Source organism: Balaenoptera physalus, assembly GCF_965194825.1.
Source record: "Balaenoptera physalus genome assembly, chromosome: 2".
Lineage (NCBI taxonomy): Eukaryota > Metazoa > Chordata > Mammalia > Artiodactyla > Balaenopteridae > Balaenoptera > Balaenoptera physalus.
The window spans coordinates 89,477,398-89,501,259 of NC_138883.1; the positions used below are offsets into that span (position 1 = coordinate 89,477,398).

At 41.0% G+C, this 23,862-nt stretch overlaps 1 pseudogene across 1 annotated transcript; it reads left to right on the forward strand.

The window, feature by feature from the left end:
• The first annotated feature begins 3,217 nt into the window (after positions 1 to 3,217).
• On the forward strand, positions 3,218 to 17,095 carry LOC309655186 (TIMELESS-interacting protein pseudogene; annotated as a pseudogene). The gene has a single exon. The product of its transcript is annotated as a TIMELESS-interacting protein pseudogene (transcript).
• The last annotated feature ends 6,767 nt before the right edge of the window (positions 17,096 to 23,862 follow it).

Sequence of the window (23,862 nt, forward strand, 5' to 3'; positions counted from 1 at the left end):
GGCTTTGCAGTCACCACACTGTTCTTAAAAGAAAAAAATTTTTCCTTTAATGCGACTATGTATAATTCTCAGAACTTTTCATAGTCTAATTTGCGGTAGCAAACTCATATGCCAAAGGGGGTCAGGCAGGTGACACAAATGAGTGAAGCAGTCCTGGGGATAAAAAAATAGGGAAAGGTGAGGACTGGGGCAAACAGCCTAACTTGTGCTTCACCAAAGGGACAGCTTCCCCTCAACACGAATCAGTGGCCTCCGTGAGTTAATTAGGACCCACGTTGCTATATCTTCTAATTTTTTGAGAGAAGCCAGAAATCCAGATTTAACATATCAAAGTTCCCAGTTGTTAAATGAGGGCTCAAATTTTCTAAAACAAATACTGTGCAGGCTCGACATAACCCAGGCCCTCAGGCCAACCAATGTTGAGTCCCTCCTTGCTCTCAGCCTTGCTCCTGTACCTGCAGCTGAGTGGTGACCCCAGCAGTCAGCACTCAGCACATGCCATGTGGAATCCAGCTGAGGCCATCTCTGTACTCCAGACTGAGCATTACCACCCCAGTTTGATGGGATGTGCACTGGATACAGAAGTGGAAAATTAACCTCCGATTTTTAACATTCTCTAATTATGGCAATGACCAGCTCCAGGAAACCGCCAAGTTCATAACGGCCTCCTCCCAATGAAACAGCTGTTCGGCCCCTTTTCCTAGTAGACTGCACCTGGGGCACCTCGTTGGCTTCTAACAGGATAGCAACCAAGGTCCACGTTCTAGACTCCAGAGGAGGGGCAGAGCCTGCCCTCCACACTCAGAATGCATAGGTTGTTCCACAATTGTCACATTTTGTGAAAGAATCCTCCACAGCTAGTATGTTCTTTAAAATTAAGTAAAGAGTTTATTTTTGAGGAACAGCATCTTTTTAAAAGAGATCTATTGATCTACAACATTGGTACCCTGATCTGCAATTTTCAGAGTGTCTCCTGTCCTCTTCTTATCCAATCTTAAAACAACCCCATGTGGGAGATGTTGCGATAATCCTCATTTTACAGGTGAGAAAGCTGAAATCAGCATGGTTTGATGGCTCCCCCGAGCTCCACAAAATCAGTGTTTCTGTGCAGGCAGTTAGCCTTCCCTGTCTACCTTCAAATGGTTCATCAAGTAACCCCTACCACAAGCCTTTGTCCCTGTTTTGTGTGAAAATCTATGTAGGAAAAAAGAAACAAATAGTGCAATTTCTTTCAAGCCTCAGAAAAGGCAGAAATAAACTTCACAAAATTCTAGGACAGAAGCTGAGGCAGACAAACAGAATGCAGAAAAAGAGCCAGCTAGAACCCCTGGAGTGATGAGTTCCTCAGGAAAAGTCAGGCAGGATAGTGCCTGGTTAGAGAAAAACAGTCATTTGATTTGTTGGTATATTTATTCTGAATAGTTTTTCCACTCTTTATATGTATCTTTGGTAAAATGCCCCGTTTTATAAAATGAAGTTTTGTGTGTTTTTTTACTAATAGGAATCTATAATATTTTTATAGAGCTAGAATATGCAAGGCTAATTTTGTAGTTTATCAAAAAGCAGGTGCTCTCCCGGAAGGCAAGTGAGTCTCTGTTGCCACCTAGTGAATATTTCTAAATGGGAAACAGTAGAGCAGGCTCACCATGGGTGCTTGGAGCCTTCAACCACATCTCACCAATGACATCCATGTGACAGCCACTGAGAGGCCAGAGCAGTCTGGGCAAGCCAACCCATAATTAAGCGTCATTTCTTACTAGAAGCAGGTCACATTTAAAAGATCTTGAGGGCTTCCCTGGTGGCACAGTGGTTAAGAATCCGCCTGCCAATGCAGGGGACACGGGTTCGAGCCTTGGCCCAGGAAGATCCCACATGCTGCGGAGCAACTAAGCCTGTGTGCTACTACTGAGCCTGCGCTCTAGAGCCTGCGTGCCACAGCTACTGAGCCCACGTGCCACAACTACTGAAGCCTACGTGCCTAGAGCCCATGCTTCGCAATAAGAGAAGCCACTGCAATGAGAAGCCCGCACGCTGCAACAAAGAGTAGCCCCCGCTTGCTGCAACCAGAGAACACCCGCGCACAGCAACGAAGACCCAACGCAGCCAAAAATAAAAATAAAAAATAAAAATAAATTAAAAAAATGAAGTTGTAGGGAGAAAAAACTTAAAAAAAAAAATCTTGAAAAATTGCTTCCAATATTTGACGTGAAGCATCACAAATTGAACAGGAGCTCTCACCAGATCTATGTGCCGTACTCCTTTTCTGCTCTCCAACATTATGTTCACATTTTCTCTGAACCAAAGTGCTGCTTTGTTGACTTAAATATTCATATTCAGTGTATGGATCACATGAGCTGACCATACTCTACCTCCAAAATATTTTTTGAAAGTGGAACAGCCTGTCATCCGAGCCTATCATTTCCACTTTCAAAATATTTTTATTTTTTGAATTTTATTTTATTTTTTATACAGCAGGTTCTTATTAGTCATCTATTTCATACACATTAGCATATGTATGTCAATCCCAATCTCCCCATTCATCCCACCACCACCACCACACCCCCACTTTCCCCCCTTGGTGTCCATACGTTCGTTCTCTACATCTGTGTTTCTACTTCTGCTTCAAAATATCTTTAAATTAACCCTTTCTTCCTACCGCCACATCCCATTCCTGGTCTTTATCCCTGAATTCTGGATTCTCTTATTTATTCAGCACATTTTGACTGGGCACTGACTGCTGGTATATTCAGCCACAGCACTGGGCACAGGGTAGAGAAATGAGGGCAGTACCACCTATGGACCCAGGAGAAGGCTTAGTTACAGAAACTTTCAGGTGAAACTGTGTAGCTCAAGTCAAGAAGGATGAGGAGCTTCCCTGCAGGGCTTCCTGACATGAACTCTTTCTAATTCAATCCACCATGCCTTCTCTTCAGCCTGACTGTTCTCCTTCATTCCTGATTCAAAGCTTTCAAAGTTCCCTCCTTCATCCATTCAGCTCATGCACTGAGTCTGTATGGCTCTGCGCTCAGAGATACAGATGGGTGAGATCCAGCCCCTGGCGTTAAGGAGCTCAACAGGAAAAAGACCAGCAGACCCACAATTATGGAGAGAGCCTCCTGAAGCAGGGATAACGGGTGCTCTGGGGTCTCAGAGGGGGCATGAGAAATTCTGCTAGGCAATGGAAAGAGCTGGCCTGGGGAGGTTTCCAAGAGAAGGTGACATTCACACCGGACCCTGAAAGATGAGTAGAAGTTTATCAGCTGGACGTGGGGGAAGGCTAAGCAGAGAGCATCCCAGGCAAAGGGAGCTGCAGGTGGAAAGACACAGAAGAATGAACAGAGCGCTCAGGGATAGCAGTCCCTCTGCATGGTGGAAGAGGAAGTGTATGGCTAATGTGGTAATGACCCAGATTCTGACCACATCACTGGATGTGATGGCCATATGTTCCCTCCACCATGTGGATTTATCATCCCTGAGTATGCCTGAGGCAATAACAACTAATAATAAGGTTTCAAATGAATGAAATCCCATGCAGCCACTTCTGACTCTCATCTCACATGCCGTTGCACTGCTATGGCTGGGCTTGTATGGGGCTCAACAGTCACTGTGAATCAGGCTCTGGGATCAGGGCTCATATTCACAAGTCACAGTGTGTACTGAAGGGGTATAAATTGCAGAACTGAGGCATCGATTGCCCTAGCTGCAGGTGTGTTGGCATCTGATGGCTCAGACGAGCTTTTCTCTTAGACTTGCTCTCAGTTGAAAAGAGCAGCCTCACCCAAAGTCATGCCTTCTTCCCATATATAACCCTCATCCCGTGATAGATACAGGGAACAAAGCCTGGGCCCCTTACCTTGATACAGAACAACTATAAGGGACCACTCTAGCTCCAGGACCTGCCATGGGATTGTCTGACCGTTGTCACATCTATATGGCAGTTCAACTCCCTCTCCCCATCCTGCTTCCTTCACTCCACCATAGGTGTTCATCCCAAGAATACTCTCCAAGGCACACAAATCTCTGTCTCAGAGGCTGCTTTCCAGAGAACCTTATCCATAACAGATACCCTAGGCAGCCTGGTTCCCACTGAAATAAGACCAGATGGTATTAACATAGTTTCAGAAGGACTATATTGATCTGAAGGAAGTTGGTCTGCTATGGAAACGCCAGAGAGGTTCACCCAAGCTCTGTGCTGGGAGAAGGAGCCTTATCAGGGCCTTGCAAGCTCTGTTCCACCTGGAAGGATGCTTTCCTCCTGAGGAGATGGATGTGCAGGGCTGCTGAAATCTGATGCCATTAAATGAACTCGCATCCTGTAACTAAATCCTCTTTCCCACTTCTTATGCTCATCAAAAGACACTGTGATTCTCATCTGCCTTTCTGTGTACCTGCAAACAGAGAGTGCCTGAATGTGCAGTCCATCTGGTAGTTACAATTTCTTATTTTCAATCATCACATTGACATTCAGGCTTGGAGTCTGCCACTTGCAAACTCCGTCAGCCTGAGTGGACTGATGGGTGCTGAGAGCAGGGAAGACATATGTGCAAGCCCACAAGGCAGAGCAGTCAATTCACCAAGGATGCTCTTCTGGTGGTCTCTCAGTGGACAGACAGTCCACTGCTTCTTATGATATCTCAGCCTAGACTTTCAAATGTCTATAGACTTAACTCAGAGGGAACACAGAAACAGTTCAGCTTTCTCAATATAGCCCCTACTCGGACCAAACTCACTAAGAAACAGACCGCTTTTCCCTCAGATGTCAGGAGAGATGACTGGGTGCTTCGAAGAGATTTTTCATAAGCAAAGGAAACTAAAGAAATTGAGAGCTCCCCCTGGAGTAAACCATGACTAACGCCCTCCTTTGAGGAGATACTGTTGATATATTAAAGCAAGAATTTCTATAAATAATCCTCTTGTAATAAAGGAGATGATTGGATGATTGTTCTGGTAACTGCTTTCTGACTTCACTTTAAAATCTCAACAGATGTGGTTTTATTTTACCTTGTTGCAGTTGTTTCAATTATACTTTTATTTTTCCTAATATAATTTTTAACTTTCTAATTTTATTTTGTTTTTATTCTTTGATATTGTACTGCTTCTTTTTTCTTTCTTTTTTCCTTTTTTTTTTTTTTTGTTTTTTTTACCATGCCACAAAGCTTGTGGGATCTTGGTTCCCAGGCCAGAGGTTGGGCCCGAGCTCCTGTGGTGGGAGCTCCGAGTCCAAACCACTGGACAAACAGTGAACCTCAGACCTCAGGGAATATCAATTGGAGTGAGGCCTCCTGGAGGTCCTCATCTCAGCACCAAGACCCAGCTCTATCCAACTGCCTGTAAACTCCAGTACTGGATGTCTCAGGCCAAACAACCAGTAAGACAGGAATACAGTGCCACCCATAAAAAAAAAAACAACCAAAATGAAACGACAAAAAAATATGTTACACATGAAGGAGAAAGGTAAAAACCTACAAGACCAAATAAATGAAGATGAAATAGGCAACCTACCTGGAAAAGAATTCAGAATAATGATAGTAAAGATGATCCAAATCTCGGAAACACAATGGAGAAAATACAAGAAACATTTAACAAGGATCTAGAAGAACTAAAGAGCAAACAAACAGTGATGAACACAATTACTGAAATTAAAAATACTCTAGAAGGAATCAATAACAGAATAACTGAGGAAGAAGAACGGATAAGTGACCTGGAAGGTAAAATGGTGGAACTAACTCTGCCAGGAACCAGAATAAAGAAAAAAGAATGAAAAGAACTGAGGACAGTCTCAGAGACCTCTGAGAGAACATTAAACGCACCAACATTCGAATTATAGGGGTCCCAGAAGAAGAAGAGAAAAAAGAAAGGGACTGAGAAAATATTTGAAGACATTATAGTTGAAAACTTCCCTAATATGGGAAAGGAAATGGTTAATCAAGTCCAGGAAGCACAGAAAGGCCCACACAGGATAAACCCAAGAAGAAACATGCCAAGACACATATTAATCAAACTATCAAAAATTAAATACAAAGAAAAAATATTAAAAGCAGCAAGGGAAAAGCAACAAATAACATACAAGGGAATCCCCATAAGGTTAACAGCTGATCTTTCAGCAGAAACTCTGCAAGCCAGAAGGGAGTGGCAGGACATACTGAAAGTGATAAAAGGGAGAAACCTACAACCAAGATTACTCTACCCAGCAAGGATCTCATTCAGATTCGATAGAGAAATAAAAACTTTTACAGATAAGCAAAACTTAAGAGAATTCAGCACCACCAAACCAGCTTTACAACACATGCTAAAGGAACTTCTCTAGACCGGAAACACAAAAGAAGGAAAAGACCTACAAAAAGAAACCCAAAACAATTAAGAAAATGGTAATAGGAACATACATATCAATAATTACCTTAAACATAAATGGATTAAATGCTCTAACCAAAAGGCACAGACTGGCTGAATGCATACAAAAACAATACCTGGAGTCTGCTCGAGGTGAGAGCGGGCTGGCGGGAGAGTGAAGTTCCCAAGGGGAGAGCCGGCCGAGGGAGTCAGGCTGGGGAGCGGGGATGCCGGGAAGTCGCAAGGAGGGAGTGAGGAAGCAGGAGGACATGACTGAGACGGACCTGGGCTGATCGGAACTGGAGAGGAAGGGAGGCCTGACCAGCTGCGACCTGTGCAGAGAGGAGAGGAAAAGATGCTAGAACCACAGGAGAATGGCTTGATTGACCTACCAGATTATGAGCATATAGAAGATGAAACTTCTCCTCCATTCCCACCTCCAGCCTCTCCACGGAGAGAAGATGGTGAAGGAGCTGAACCTGAGGAAGAGTTAGGGAGAGGAGCACGTGCTCCTGTACCTCCAAAGAGAACAGTTAAAAGGAATATACCCAAGCTGAATGCTGAGAGATTAATTTCAGAGAGAGGGCTTCCAGCATTAAGGCATGTGTTTGATAAGGCAAAATTCAAAGGTAAAGGTCATGAGGCTGAGGACTTGAAGACACTAATCAGACACATGGAGCACTGGGTGCATAGGCTGTTCCCTAAACTGCAATTTGAAGATTTTATTGACAGAGTTGAATATCTGGGAAATAAAAAGGAAGTTCAGACCTGTTTAAAACAAATTCGCCTTGATCTCCCTATTTTACATGAAGATTTTGTTAGCAATAAAGATGAAGTAGGGGAAAATAGTGGCCATGATGTAACTGCTACCGAGTTAGATCCCTTTCTGACAAACTCATCTGAAAGTGCAAAGTTTGATTCTGAGTCTAGTAGAAGCCTAACAGAAGAACAACAACAAAGAATTGAGAGAAATAAACAACTGGCCTTGGAAAGAAGACAGGCAAAGCTACTGAGTAATAGTCAGTCCCTAGGAGATGACTTGTTAATGAACACACCCAGTACACAGACACCTGAAGAGGGTAGTACAGGTGAGGAGCAAAAGGAGGAAGAATCAAATGGATTTAACAAAGACCTTCTAGACAATCCACATAATGATGCTGCTGCCAATACTGTAAATGAAGAGGAGGAATTAAAAATAGAGAAAATGCAACTGGACCAGTCCTTTTAAAATATATAATAGTAACTTAAGGCTTCATCTAGAAATATTACTGAGGTTGGATAGGCCTCAAATGAGAAAATCTATTAACTTGCTATCTTCCAAATTTGAGATGACTATGCATTTTGCCTACTGTGCGTGAAAATCCATATATAGTGAAACTTTTATAGATTCGTTTAAAATCTGGTATTATTTATAATTATACTTGTTTCTTATTCACTTTCGTTGTCTATTTATTCTCCTTAGTGTTTATTTTTATATAGGTATGACCCTGTAAAAATGATTGGTAGTTAATAAGTAGCTTCCACTGCTAGTGTGCCATTGAATGCCCTGTTTTTACTAAATTGGGTGGTGTTTTAAGATGTAAATATGTAATAAATGCTAATGTTCTTTTTAAAAAAAAAAAAAACCTGTACATATGCTGTCTACAAGAGACCCAATTCAGACCTAGGAACACATACAGCCTGAAAGTGAGGGGATGGAAAAAGATATTCCATGCAAATGGAAATCAAAAGAAAGCTGGAGTAGCAATTCTGATATCGGACAAAATAGACATTAAAATAATGACTATTACAAGAGACAAAGAAGGACACTACATAATGATCAAGGGATCAATCCAAGAAGAAGATATAACAATTGTAAATGTTTATGCACCCAACATAGGAGCACCTCAATACACAAGGCAAGTGCTAAGAGACATAAAAGGGGAAATCGACAGTAACACAATAATAGTAGGGGACTTTAACACCCCACTTTCACCAATGGACACATCATCCAAAATGAAAATGAATAAGGAAACACAAGCTTTAAATGACACATTAAACACGATAGGACATTCCACCCGAAAAACAACAGAATACACTTTCTTCTCAAGTGCTCATGGAACATTCTCCATGACAGACCATACCCTGGGTCACAAATCAAGCCTTGGTAAATTTAATAAGATTGAAATCATATCAAGTATCTTTTCCAACCACAATGCTATGAGACTAGATATCAATTACAGGGAAAAAACTGTAAAAAATACAAACACATGGAGACTAAACATTACACTACTAAAGAACCAAGGGATCACTGAAAAAATCAAAGAGGAAATCAAAAAATACCTAAAAACAAATGACAATAAAAACATGACGACACAAAACCTATGGGATGCAGCAAAGCAGCTCTAAGAGGGAAGTTTATAGCAATACAATCCTACCTCAAGAAACGAAACAAATGAACAACCTAACCTTACACCTAAAGCACTTAGAGAAAGAAGAGCAAAAAAACTCCAAAGTTAGCAAAAGGAAAGAAATCATAAAGATCAGAAGTACATGAAACAGAAATGAAGGAAACGATAGCAAAGATCAATAAAAGTAAAAGCTGGTTCTTTGAGAAGATAAACAAAATTGATAAACCATTAGCCAGACTCATCAAGAAAAAGAGGGAGAAGACTCAAATCAACAGAATTAGAAATGAAAAAGGAGAAGTAACACTGCAGAAATACAAAGGATCATGAGAGATTACTACAAGCAACTATATGCCAATAAAATGGACAACCTGGAAGAAATGGACAAATTCTTAGAAAAGCACAACCTTCCTAGACTGAACCAGGAAGAAATAGAAAATATAAACAGACCAATTACAAGCACTGAAATTGAAACTGTGATTAAAAATCTTCCAACAAAAAAAAAGCCTAGGACCAGATGGCTTCACAGGCGAATTCTATCAAACATTTAGAGAAGAGCTAACACCTATCCTTCTCAAACTCTTCCAAAACATAGCAGAGGGAGGAACACTCCCAAACTCATTCTACAAGGCCACCATCACCCTGATACCAAAACTAGACAAAGATGTCACAATAAAAGAAAACTACAGGCCAATATCTCTGATGAATATAGATGCAAAAATCCTCAACAAAATACTAGCAAACAGAATCCAACAGCACATTTAAAGGATCATACACCATAATCAAGATGAGTTTATCCCAGGAATGCAAGGATTCTTCAATATCTGCAAATCAATCAATGTGGTACACCATATTAACAAATTGAAGGAGAAAAACCATATGATAATCTCAATAGATTCAGAAAAAGCTTTTGACAAAATTCAACACCCATTTATGATTAAAAAAAATCTCTCCAGAAAGTAGGCATAGAAGGAACCTACCTCATCATAATAAAGACCATATATGACAAACCCACAGCCAACATCATTCTCAATGGTGAAAAACTGAAACCATTTCCTCTAAGATTAGGAACAAGACAAGGTGGCCCACTCTCAACACTATCATTCAACATAGTTTTGGAAGTTTTAGCTTCAGCAATCAGAGAAGAAAAAGAAATAAAAGGAATCTAAATCAGAAAAGAAGTAAAACTGTCACTGTTTGCAGATGACATGATACTATCCATAGAGAATCCTAAAGATGCTACCAGAAAACTACTAGAGCTAATCAGTGAATTTGGTAGAGTAGCAGGATACAAAATTAATGCACAGAAATCTCTTGCATCCCTATACACTAATGATGAAAAATCTGAAAGAGAAATTAAGGAAACACTCCCATTTACCACTGCAACAAAATGAATAAAATACCTAGGAATAAACCTATCTAAGGAGACAAAAGACCTGTATGCAGAAAACTATAAGACACTGATGAAAGAATTTAAAGATGATACAAACAGGTGGAGAGATATACCATGTTCTTGGATTGGAAGAATCAACATTGGGAAAATGACTATACTACCCAAAGCAATCTACAGATTCAATGCAATCCCTATCAAACTACCAACGGCATTTTTCACAGAACTAGAACAAAAAATTTCACAATTTGTATGGAAACACAAAAGACCCCAAACAGCCAAAGCAATCTTGAGAAAGAAAACCGGAGCTGGAGGAATCAGGCTCCTGGACTTCAGACTACACTACAAAGCTACAGTAATCAAGACAGTCTGATACTGGCACAAAAAGAGAAATATAGATCAATGGAACAGGATAGAAAGCCCAGAGATAAATCCACGTACATATGGTCACCTTAGGAGGCAATAGTATACAATGGAGAAAAGACAGCCTCTTCAGTAAGTGGTGCTCAGAAATCTGGACAGCTACATGTAAAAGAATGAAATTAGAACACTCCCTAACACCATACACAAAAATAAACTCAAAATGGATTAAAGACCTAAATGTAAGGCCAGACACTATCAAACTCTTAGAGGAAAACACAGGCAGAACACTCTTTGACATAAATCACAGCAAGATCTTTTTGATCCACCTCTTAAAGTATGAAAATAAAAACAAAAATAAACAAATGGGATCTAATGAAACTTAAAAGCTTTTGCACAGCAAACGAAACCATCAACAAAACAAAAAGACAATCCTCAGAATGGGAGAAAATATTTGCAAACAAAGCAACTGACAAGGGATTAATCTCCACAATATGCAAATAGTTCATGCAGCTCAATATCAAAAAAACAAATAACCCAATCAAAAAAATGGGTGGAAGATATAAATAGACATTTCTCCAAAGAAGACATACCGATGACCAAAAAGCACATGAAAAGATGCTCAACATCACTAATCATTAGAGAAATGCAAATCAAAACTACAATGAGGTATCACCTCACACCTGTCAGAATGGCCATCATTGAAAAATCTACAAACAATAAATGCTGGAGAGGGTGTGGAGAAAAGGAACCCTCTTGTACTGTTGGTGGGAATGTAAATTGATACAGCCACTATGGAGAACAGTATGGAGGTTCCTTAAAAAACTAAAAATAACTACCATATGACTCAGCAATCCCACTACTGGGCATATACCCTGAGAAAACCATAATTCAAAAAGAGTCATGGGGACTTCCCTGTTGGCACAGTGGTTAAGAATCCACCTACCAATGCAGGGGACACAGGTTTGAGCCCTGGTCTGGGAAGATCCCACATGCCACAGAACAACTAAGCCCGTGCACCACAACTACTGAGCCTGTGCTCTAGAGCCCATGTGCCACAACTACTGAAGCCTGCGCACCTAGAACCTGTGCTCTGTAACGAGAAGCCACTGCAATGAAAAGCCACCGCAACAAGAAGCCTGCGCACCGCAAAGAAGAGTAGCCCCTGCTCACTGCAACTAGAGAAAGCCCCTGCACAGCAACGAAGACCCAACACAGCCATAAATAAATAAATGAATAAATTTATAAAAGAAAAAAAAAAAAGTCATGTACCACAATGTTCATTGCAGCACTATTTACAATAGCCAGTACATGGAAGCAACCTAAGTGTCCATCGACAGATGAATGGATAAAGAAGATGTGGCACATATATACAATGGAATATTACTCAGCCATAAAAAGAAAAGAAATTGAGTTATTTGTAGTGAGGTGGATGGACCTAGAGTCTGTCATACAGAGTGAAGTAATCAGAAAGAGAAAAACAAATACCGTATGCTAACACATATATATGGGATCTAAAAAAAAATAATAATAAATGGTTCCGATGAACCTAAGGGTAGGACAGGAATAAAGAGACAAACGCAGAGAATGAACTTGAGGACACGAGGAGGGGGAAGGGTAAACTGGGACGAAGTGAGAGAGTAGCATTGACATATATTCACTACCAAATGTAAAATAGCTAGCTAGTGGGAAGCAGCTGCATAGCACAGGGAGATCAGCTCAGTGCTTTGTGACCACCTAGAGGGGTGGGATAGGAGGGTGGGAGGGAGATACAAGAGGGAAGAGATATGGGAACATATGTATATGTATAGCTGATTCACTTTGTTATAAAGCAGAAACTAACACACCATTATAAAGCAATTATACTCCAATAAAGATGTTAAAAATAAAAAAACTCAACAGAAAAGTGATGATACTATAAGTAAGCAGCCAGTCAAAATCGTGTCAGCCCAGCCTGCTTGAGGTCATGAAGAACATCCACTCAGCTTCCAGTCCCTGAGAGCAGGAGGCCAGGCGATTACCTTCCAGATCCTGTCTTTGAAAAATGGAATTCTGGATGGACATTTCCTGTCTCTCACAATCTGGTGTTTCTTTGTGGGGAGAGGGGTATTCTCCAAGTCTCTGATTTTGAAAACTGACTTCAAAATGGAATTTAGGAAATCACTCTCACCTCTACACCACCTCTATCTCCTCCCTAATCTCTCTCCTCAACACCGCATTACATCCTGCTCCTCTATGACGTGTGGGTCCCCAGAGGTCTACTGGAGGAGAACATGTATGACCTCTGGTCATTTGGTCAGTTGAGGTGACTTTCTCCAGGACAGGTGTCTTTGTCAGCTGGACCTGGTGACATGATGGCAGAGGTGCCGGCAAGGCCTGTCTCAGAGTGGCAGTGCTGGTGGAGAGCTCCAACTATCTCCCCAAGCCCCTCTCTTGCTCCTTAGGCAAAGGAGGCTCAGGGAATGTTGTGAGAAGAGCCCAGAACTGATTCCTAGACCAGGGCCCCTTCCACCAGGACATTTGCTGAGCTATTTCACTCATGCACTAATCAATCACACATTTAGACAACTACTTAGTCCACAAATGTTCAATAAGCCTCTACCGTGGGAAAGCACAGAGCTGGGGTCAATAAAAGGAGCAGGAAGAAGTGCTGGTGCTGAATTCACTTATTAGTTCCAACATTTTAATGTGTGGAATCTTCAGGATTTTCTACATATAGTTCATGTCATCTGTGAAAGAGATCATTTTACTTCTTCATTTCCAATTTGGATGCACTTTATTTCTTTTTCTTGCCTAATTGCTCTAGCTAGGAATAGGGAGGGCTTTTTAAAGGCTCTGCCTGTGGCCCTACAAGGCTGTCTTCCTCCCTTCCCTAAATCCCCAGTAAGCTAAACTAATTCTTTTGGCTTAACTGACTTGCCCACGTCACAGCTAATATTTGGTTAAGGCAGGAATTAGTCTGAGAACTATCTGACCACAGATCAATCAGGCTCTTTCCACTTTCTCTTGAGCTAAGTGATCTATCATTATTAAAATGACATCATTAAATTGAACAGGTAACACCCATTGACACCTCAACATAGATCCCCTTAGAAAAGGGAGTTCCAAGATTAGGTCAGTATGACTCTGGGGGAGCAGAGAAAGATTTAGAATTGCATCCAGGAGGGAATGGGGCCTCTGGAGAGCAAAGAAAAGGCAGTGGAGGCCCTTAGGTAAGGGGTGGAGGAAAAAGGAGTAGAGTTGATGGGGGGCTATGTACACTCTGATTGAGGTGTCTACCTGTTCCCCATACTCCCATCCATGGGGTATCACCAGCATTATTTTTGTTATTTTCTAGGACCACTTGTACTATTATTGACTCCGTTTTTCTAAAAATAAATATTTTTTCAAAGGAAACTTTATATCTCTACTCTAAATCCCTACCAGAATCATTTGCCATAAATAGAATGTAACTGTAGAAAATACATACAATGAAAACAATATCATATTGTTAAATTCTAACTAAATAGTCGTCTGACAAAGGATGCCAGCCTGGGGCTTATTTTCTCTGTTAAATAGAATAGCATGAGTTAGGGAGGCGTGGAAAACATTACCACCATGCTAAATTTCTCCTTGAAACAATTAGAAAAATGAGGAAACAATTAAAATGGTAATAACTTTCTCACCCTCTAATTCAAAGTTATTTTATGTTGGGGTGCTGTCCTATCTAAAATTACTCCCACACCTCCAATGGAACATATGCTTAAATAAAGAACTTCTGAGGTGGAGAATCAGATCTGCCTTGTTTTTGTGAAAAGAGCCCAAAGCTCCCCGCCACAGACGACTTGAGAAATGAGGGTTATGGCTGGGAAGGGAATTTGGATCATTTCTACGGAGGAAACAGCGTGGAGATTCACTAGAGGCAGTAGGGAATGAAGGCTGGGCAACACAAACATCTCTCATCCCCACAGTTAGCTTTCCTCGCAGAATCTATGGGGAAAGCAAAAGCCATTTAAAGGTTAGAGACAGGAAAGGGAGCTAGCAAGGTCTGCTAAGAATTCTTGGCTTCAGTTCTCTGTTCTCACTTCCCTCTTTCATCCCCTTCTCGCTTCTTCTCCCTTCTTCCCCCTCCTCCTCTCTCTTTCTCTCTCTCTCTCCCCCCACTCACTCCAATCTACTTTAGCTCACCTTATACATGCAGGAAAAGATGAAGGGAGGCATGCCAAAATGCCATAGGTGTATACTTGAGGGTTGAGAGTGGAAGGAGCAGGGCTTGCTTGATAGGGACTTTATTTCACGTACGAACTTTTATATGATTTAAAATTTTCAACAAATATGTACCAACTCAGTTAAAAACATTTTCATGTCTTGAATAACACCAACCAAAAAGAATGACTCAACAAGCATTATGGTAACTGTGTTTCTGCCTAATGGGAGATCTGTTTTCTGTTTAGACTCAATCTGAAAGTTACTCTTTTCACCAAAGAAATTAAGTATAATGTCCCACCACCACCACACTGGCAGCAGAATACAGTGTTCAAATTAGAGACGTGTAGGAGCAAGACTATAGCATAATCAATTTTTTAAAAAGCTATTGAATATTTTAATAAATAGCAAGTAGCAAGCAGTTAGCAAAAAGCATATTGAAAGATTTAATTTCTTTTAAATACCAACGATGGAGGATGCATATGAAAAGAACTTCAGCAAGTAAAAGCAAATCATTTTCTACAATGCCTTTGAAAGTAGTTTCTACCATTATTTTCTACATTCACTCCTTGCTGCTTTTACATGGTATTTAACACAATTTAAAACTGTTTTAATTATTTGTCATTTATTTTTAGTCTCTCCCTCTCCCCAAAGAATACAGGTCCACAGGAGTGGGAACCATATCTGTCAATTACAGTCTCTGGCAAATGATAGGTGCTTAATTAATTTGTTGGATGAATGGATAGACGAATGAAATCAATGATAAAGATCTTTAAATAAGAAAATAACAATCTCAGAACAACTTACTGTTGGATAAAAACAGAGTAGAAAACTCCTTAGAGATCAAAAAACCTGCAGGACATAAGAAGAGAAAATTGGCAGATTGTAGAGAGAATACTTGGCTAAGGGTTTTCATCAGTTTTTTAGTGAAGAGAAATTGCAAATTAATACCTTAGCTTTACTGCCTAAAACAATAAAACTTATAAATTGAGGTGTGTGTGTGTGTGTGTGTGTGTGTGTGTGTGTGTACTCAAGTTAACTATAGTATAAACTATAGATTTCTCCAATTCATAATGCAAGTTTGGTGTTTGGAAAGAGCATGGGTTTGTGGCCAGACCAATGCGGGTGTGAATTCCAGCCCCAACACTGTAGAGGAGTGTGTGTGTGTTCCTGATTCAAACAAACTGTGAGGAAATATTTACAAAACAATTGGGGAAATTTGAACACCAGTAGAAAGTGGATGATGTTAGGGCATTGCTTACTTGGATAGGTGGTACTAACAGCATTGTGGTTACATTTATAAAGGGTCCTCATCTACGGAGACATGTATTGTGGATGGAGTGGTATGATGTCTGGGATTTGCTTTAGAATAATCAGGGTTGGGGCTGGCTAGGAGAATGGATAAAACAAGATTGACTGTGAATTAGTGGTTGTTGAAGCTGCTGCTGGCTGCACAGGACTTCACCATTCTATTCCCTTTATTTTTGTATAAATTTGAAATTTTTTCAAAATCAAAAGTTAAAAAACCCAATATATGTACAGATTAGAATAACACACTAGTTCAGTGACTCTGGGTAAGTTTCAAACCTTTTCTGAGTCTTAGTTTCCTCATCTGTAAAATTGGGATATGGGGTGGGCCAAAAAAGTTTGTTCGGTTTTTTCCATAAGATGGATCTAGTAGTGCTTAGTTGTCTTTAACTTCATTCAAAACAATTTTGTTAGATTGTACTGTGACACCTGTCATATCAGTGTGAATTTTTTTTTAAAAACTTATTAAAATTGGTGAATTTTAGGACTTCCCTGGTGGCGCAGTGGTTAAGAATCCACCTGCCAATGCAGGGGTCACGGGTTTGAGCCCTAGGCTGGGAAGATCCCACATGTCGCGGAGCAACTAAGCTCGTGCGCCACAACTACTGAGCCTGTGCTCTAGAGCCCGCAAGCCACAACTACTGAAGCCCGCCCACCACAACTACTGAAGCCCGCATGCCTAGAGCCCGTGTTCCGCAATAAGAGAAGCCACCGCAATGAGAAGCTCACGCACCACAACGAAGAGTAGCCCCCACCACTCTCCACAACTAGAGAAAGACTGCACGCAGCAACAAAAACCCAACACAACCAAAAATTTAAAAATTAATTTTTTTAAAAAATTGGTGGGCTTCCCTGGTGGCGCAGTGGTTGAGAATCTGCCTGCCAATGCAGGGGACACGGGTTCGAGCCCTGGTCTGGGAAGATCCCACATGCCGCGGAGCAACTGGGCCCGTGAGTCACAATTACTGAGCCTGCGCGTCTGGAGCCTGTGCTTCGCAACAAGAGAGGCCGCGATAGTGAGAGGCCCGCGCACCGCGATGAAGAGTGGCCCCCGCTTGCCACAACTAGAGAAAGCCCTAGCACAGAAACGAAGACCCAACACAGCCATAAATAAATTAATTAATTTAAAAAAAAAAGCAGCTCGTGTAACACTTAGAATTTATTCTAAAAAAAAAAAAATTGGTGAATTTTTGTGTAGCCATTTTCATATTGCAGATGGAAGAAAAAAGCAACGTTTTCAGCATATTATGCTTTATTATTTCAAGAAAGGTACAAACACAACTGAAACACAAAAAAAGATTTATGCAGTGTATGGAGAAGGTGCTGTGACTGATCGAACATGTCAAAGTGGTTTGCGAAGTTTCGTGCTGGAGATTTCTTGCTGGACAATGTTCCACAGTCAGGTAGATCAGTTGAAGTTGATAGTGATTAAATGGAGACATTAACTGAGAACAATCAACGTTATACCACGCGGAATATAGCTGACATACTCAAAATATCCAAATCAAGCGCTGAAAATCATTTGCACCAGTTTGGTTACGTTAATCGCTTTGATGTTTGGGTTCCACGTAAGCTAAGTGAAAACAACCTTCTTAACCATATTTCTGCATGCGATTCTCTACTGAAACATAACGAAAACATTCCGTTTTTAAAACAATTGTGACAGGTGATGAAAAGTGGGTACTGTACAATCATGCGGAACAGAAGAGAACGTGGGGCAAGCGAAATGAACCACCACCAACCACACCAAAGGCCAGTCTTCATCCAAAGAAGGTGATGTTGTGTATATGGTGGGATTGGAAGGGAGTCCTCTATCATGAGCTCCTTCCAGAAAACCAAATGATTAATTCCAACAAGTACTGCTCCCACCCAATTAGACCAACTGAAAGCAGTATTCGACGAAAAGCGTCCAGAATTAGCCAACAGAAAATGCATAATCTTCCATCAGGATTATGCAAGACCTCATGTTTCTTTGATGACTGGGCAAAAACTGTTTCAGCTTGTCTAGGAAGTTCTGATTCATCCGCCGTATTCACCAGACAGTGCACCTTCGGATTTCCATTTATTTTGGTCTTTACAAAATTCTCTTAATGGAAAAAATTTCAATTCCCTGGAAGACTGTAAAAGGCACCTGGAACAGTTCTTTGCTCAAAAAGATAAAAAGTTTTGGGAAGATGGAATTATGAAGTTGCCTGAAAAATGGCAGAAGGTAGTGGGACAAAATGGTGAATATGTTGTTCAACAAAGTTCTTGGTGAAAATGAAAAATGTGTCTTTTATTTGTACTTAAAAACCGAAGGAACTTTTTTGCCCACCCAGTAATAATACTTATGTCATAGATAGCTATGAGGTTTAAATAATGTAATACATATATCAAACATAACAGTGACTGGCACATAGTAAGGGCTCATAAATATTAGCTGTTGTTGACATTAATATTATTAGGAAGGGAAACAGCATAAAATCTGGATACATATGTAACAAAAGGTTAATCTAGGCACAGGGATTATAGGTGATTTTAATGTTCTTTTTGTTGTTTGTTTAAATAACTATATTTTCTGATATTTTTAACAGTGAATATGGATTATTTGTAAAATAAAAATTAAGCTTGACTGTTGCCTCAAATCCTTTCATGAACGAAATGGAACTACCTAATGAAAGTTTAATGAACATGAGATTGAATTAATCATTAATTGAAAATCAAGGATCAAGGGAAGAAGTCACAGGAAAGAAGGTGGGGCCAGGTCCAGGGGAGTGGACAAAGCTGGAAGTGGCAGCAAGCCCTTTGGAGAGGAAAGAGACCTCCAAAAGCTCTCCAAGGACAGCCTGCCCCGCACAGCAGTCCTTTCTGCTTAGTTGTTCTTTTTCTCCACTATAAAAATTGGGTCCTTGCCTTTTTACTCTCAATATATTTTCTCCTTAGAAGAAAGCAGCCTTCAAACAACCTCAATTATCACTCTCCCAAGGACAACTCTCAAACTCACATCACCAATTCTCACTGTCTCTGAGCTGCCTGCCAAGCAATTTCAACTTGGTAAGCTCATTTTCACCTTAAATCTCAATATTTCTATAATGGCACAAATCCTGTCCCACTCCCACAATATGACACTTATTATGACACTTAGTACTGCCTATCCAATTCCACTAGGACTCCAGTCCCCAGAGGGAAAACCTCCCTCTCTGCCCTCACAATTGATTCTATTTGACATCATAGTAGTCTATTATGTGCCAGGCACTAGGATTAGAAAGATGAAAATATGTGGATTCTGCTCTCAGGAGTCAGTGCTTATGCCAGTGTCCCTGTCTGGAGTGTCCTTTGATCATTTTTAACTCAGTAAACTCCTATTCACCCTTCAATGCCCAGTCAAATGTTACCTCTTTTGTGACATCTTTCTGACTTCTTCCTCTGAGGTCTCAGTTTGGCACCTGTTGCCTTGTATCATGATTATTTGTTGTGGAAGAGGCTGAGAATTGTCTCCAAATATTTAGTATCTCCTCTTCTCTCATAGCAATAGATTCCCTAAGTTTTAGCCCAAGAAGTGACCTCTCAGAATTAAAGACTACATTTTGCATCCTCCCTTGCAGTTAGTTGTGGCCACATGACAAAATTCTACACAATGGGATGTGAAAGAAAGTGAGGCAGACAACTCCCAGGGAGAAACTTTGAAAGGAGGGATTATGGTCTTCTTTCCCACTCCCTCCATTCTTCTGATTGGAGCAGAGATGGACTGTAAGCCCTCTTGGTTCAGGAAGATAAGGGCAACACCTGATGAAGCACAGCCACCGCACCAAACCTGGGAGGCCTACTTCCAGCTTATCAAGTAAAAGAGAAGTAAACCATTTTATTTAAGCCACTGTTATTCCATGTCTCTGAAATAGGCAAGTAAACCTATTTCTTAAATAATATACTTGCCTACCTCTGACCCCCCGCCAAAGTTGTATAATTCTTGACGGTATTACACACATGTAATTGGAGTCTCCAAACAAGAGGAAGAAAAGCATGAGGCAGAAGGAATATTTGAAGACATAATGGCTGAGAATTTTCCAAAACTGATGAAAAACCCCAAGCCACAGATTTAAGAAGATGTATGAACTACGTACATCTATACAAGCAGAGTAAATACAAAGAAAACCATACCTACCATGCCATATTTTTTAAACTGGTAAAAATAAAGACAAAGAGAAAAATCTTGAAAGCAGTCAGAAGAAAAGACACATTTATCTGTCCAGTGCTTAGAACAGATCAAGCTCCTGAAAAATATTTGTTGAATGAATGAATGATGACTTGGGTGAATGTCTGATTGACTCAGATCACGTTGTTGCCCAGCATGTTGTGGTAGAAACACTGGAATGGGTATCAGGAGACCTGAGTTCTAATTCCAGCTCTGTCTTAATTAGCAGTACGAAACTAGACAACCATTTACTTCCTCCAGACCTCTGTTTCCTTGCTACAAAATGAAAAAGCCAGATTTCTGACTCTGATAATGGCAGAGTAGCTTGTCGCAGACCAACCCTCCCACTGAGAACATCTCAAAAAGCTAGACAAGATATAAAAGGCAAAAAAAGTTTAATAGTATTGGAGAGAAACCTTGGCAGCCAGTACTTGGGGAGACAGGATCTCAGAGAGAAGGGAACCGAATGAAATGAGTTCAACAATCTGCCAGCACTTTGCCCCACAATGTTCTTTCTGATTCATCAGTAGTTCAGGATGAGTGAATAAAAACTCCAGCAGAAAGAAGAGCCTAAGAGTTTGGGAAGCTAATAGCCCTCAGCAGCTGCACAGTGTTGAGGAGACAAAAACATTTCCCTTGTCCTGGAAGCTATAAAAGTTCTAATCTAAAGTAAAATCTAGTAAGTCATGGATGTGTGTTATGATCTCTGAGGTAACCACTAAAAGAAGAGTAAAAGAATTATAATAACAAGCTAGTAGAAGAGGAAATTCAATGATAAATATATTTCATTTATCCATAATCCATGGAGACAGAATGCACATTTGTGGTTACCAGGGAGAAGGAGGGGAGGGGGAAATGGGGAGCAACTGCTTAATGGATACAGGGTTTCCTTTCGGGGTGATGAGAATATTTTGGAACTAGATAGAGGTGGTAGTTGTGCAACACTGTGAATGTATTACATGCCACTGTGTTGTCCACTTTAAAATTGTTAAATTTTATGTCATATGAATTTCACTTCAATAAAAATTTTAAAATTCCAATAAAAATGACAAAAATGTGTAAAATACTTGATTTATACAAAAGGAGGCAAGAAAAAAAGAAAAAAGGAATACAGAACAGGTGAGACAAAAGAAAATAAGAAAAGTAAGATGATAAAATTTAACTCAATGTATCAATAACTACATCAAATGTAAATGGTCCTAATGTATCAATCAAAAGACAGAAATTATCATAAAACTCAACTATACTGCTTATAAAAAAATACTTTAAATATTAGAATACAGGAAGGTGAACTGAAGGAAGGAAGAAGATATACCATATAAGCATAAACCTGAGGAAAACAGTGGAGCTGACTAATACCAGACAAAGCAGACTCTGAGGCAAGAAGCATTACTAAAGATAAAGAGGAACAACTCATAATTTAAAAACTCAGTCCACCAGGAAGCAATAGCAATTCTAAATTCAATTATACCTCATAGCACGACCTCAAAAATATGAAGCAAAACTTGACAGAATTAAAGAGAAATAGGCACTCCAAAAGTCATAATGGAAGATTTAATATGCCTCTCAGTAACTGATAGAACAAGCAGGGAGGAAAAAAATGACAAAAATATCCAAGATTTGAACACCACAATATACAGACTTGATCTTATTAAGTCATTAAGAATGTTGTACCCAACAACTGTAGCATACACACTTTTCTCCAGGTGAACCAAAATTTTACAATTCAAAGGACTGAAATTCCACAAAGAATGGTCTCTGACAACAGCAGAATTAAGCTAGAATCAATAACAAAAAGATAACAAGAAAATCCCTAACTGTTTGGAAATTGAGCAACACACTTCTAAAATGAGGAGACCAGAACACATACTCTCCAGGGTCCCTTCAAGGTCTGAGAGTCTCTGAGTCTGAGCGCCTCATTTGCCACCCTTCCACTTCACGCCGAGCAGTGCAGGCCACAGCAAATTTTCCTCATGCCTTTGGAGGCTAATGGGATTGTCAGCTTTTGCTCCATTCTCTTTGTGAGAGAGAGAGAGAGAGAGAGAGAGAGAGAGAGAGAGAGAGAGAGAGATTCCCTGGGCAAAGTGAGACAATCTCCTATTTGCTCTCCTTCCTCCCTCTGCCGCCTGGGGTTCTTCAGGAGACATTTATGTTCCCCAATGACCATTTTTCCCAACTAGAGGACATACCTTCCAGATTCCCATGAGGCTCTCCCAGTCTAATGACAGCAGCCACTCCATTTCCAAGGCTGCTCACAGGAGGGGCAGCAGCAGCCACCCAGAAAGTGATGTCTGGTCTACATACAGACTCCTCAGACAGAAGCCAGGGAGACTGACAGACCAACAGCTTGGGGACATCATTCTGCCCTGAACTCTCAGAGCTGGGCCACTTGTGGCCACCTTATTTGGGCTCCTGAAGGTGCCTGAAAGCAAGTCATATAAACCTAGCATCCCTTGATTGGAGGAGTAAGTAAGGCCTGGTGTAGACCAACATCCAAACTGCCAAGAGCTCTCTTCAGTTATCCTGTCCAGACTTGCCATGTGCTTATTTGTTGGGAAAGATCAAATACTCCTTTACACTAGGGTAAACATGATTGATAACCTTTAACAGGCATCCAAACCTCATTCGCATACTTTTATTAAGCTCCTACAACATGACAGGTACTCTGCTAGACACTAGTGTTACAAAGAGGAATCAAATGGATTCATAAGTAAGAGAATTAAGCTCTAAAGTGTTGGGGAGAGTATTTTCAGGAATATCCATGGGGACTATCCCATGGATGAGTCTAATGTCCAGCATCCTCCTGAAATCAGAACCTGGGCCATGGCCAATCCTGGAGCCTAGAATGGTACAGGTCTTATTGCTCCACAGTAAAAGCCAATGAGTGGCCTTCCCCCAACACCAATCCCAGCACCAGTGCTCCTGTATCATACATTACTGGGTTCAGAAATTTTTGGAGATGGTGACAAAGTAGACATATGGATATGGGGCACATAAACTTGGTTACACCAGGCAAAGCCACTATTACCCACAACCTTGTATTACTAGTATTGTAGCAGAGCCTCTTGGTCCCAGGGGTTGTACTGAGGCACTGAGAGGACTCACATGTCATGCTCAGGCAGCACTGTACTTGTATTTTCACAAATGGACAAAAAGAGCAGAAGACATGTTCCTGTGGGAGAATGGGAAGGAGGGCTGGTGCTTTGAGTGATGGCTACACGGACCGGTGCAGGGAGAGGGTGTAGCTGAGCCCAGATGGCCTAGCTGAGATAGGCAGTGACCGCCCACCAGCCCTCCCTGGAGGTCTGCTGGGCCAGCTCTGGGCTTCCCTGCCAGCAGCTGTGATGTCTGGTGCACCTCACTCAGCTGCCCCTCAGTAGCTCTCTACCCTAACCCCTGCCTCCCAGTGCACCTGTGACTCTGTGCTCAGAGACAGGGGCCTGCACAGATCACTGTCAGCTTACCTCCTCAGTTCTGGAGCCAGGCCACCCTCGAGGCCACAGAGCTGACCCACAGTCCCATGTCCAGGTAAAGTGACTTGCAGCCAGCTGAGAGCAGGTCCCATGGGCATCACAGAATCAAAGTAGAAGAGGTCATTCGACTAATCCCTCATGGCTGGGTGAGGAAGCAGGGACAGAGGTTTCCTGACTCCTCAGACCTAGAATAAATCCTTCCTCCATTTCTTCCCTGTCCTCCACCTAGCAGGTTCCTGTGGAGCTGTGAGAAAACAC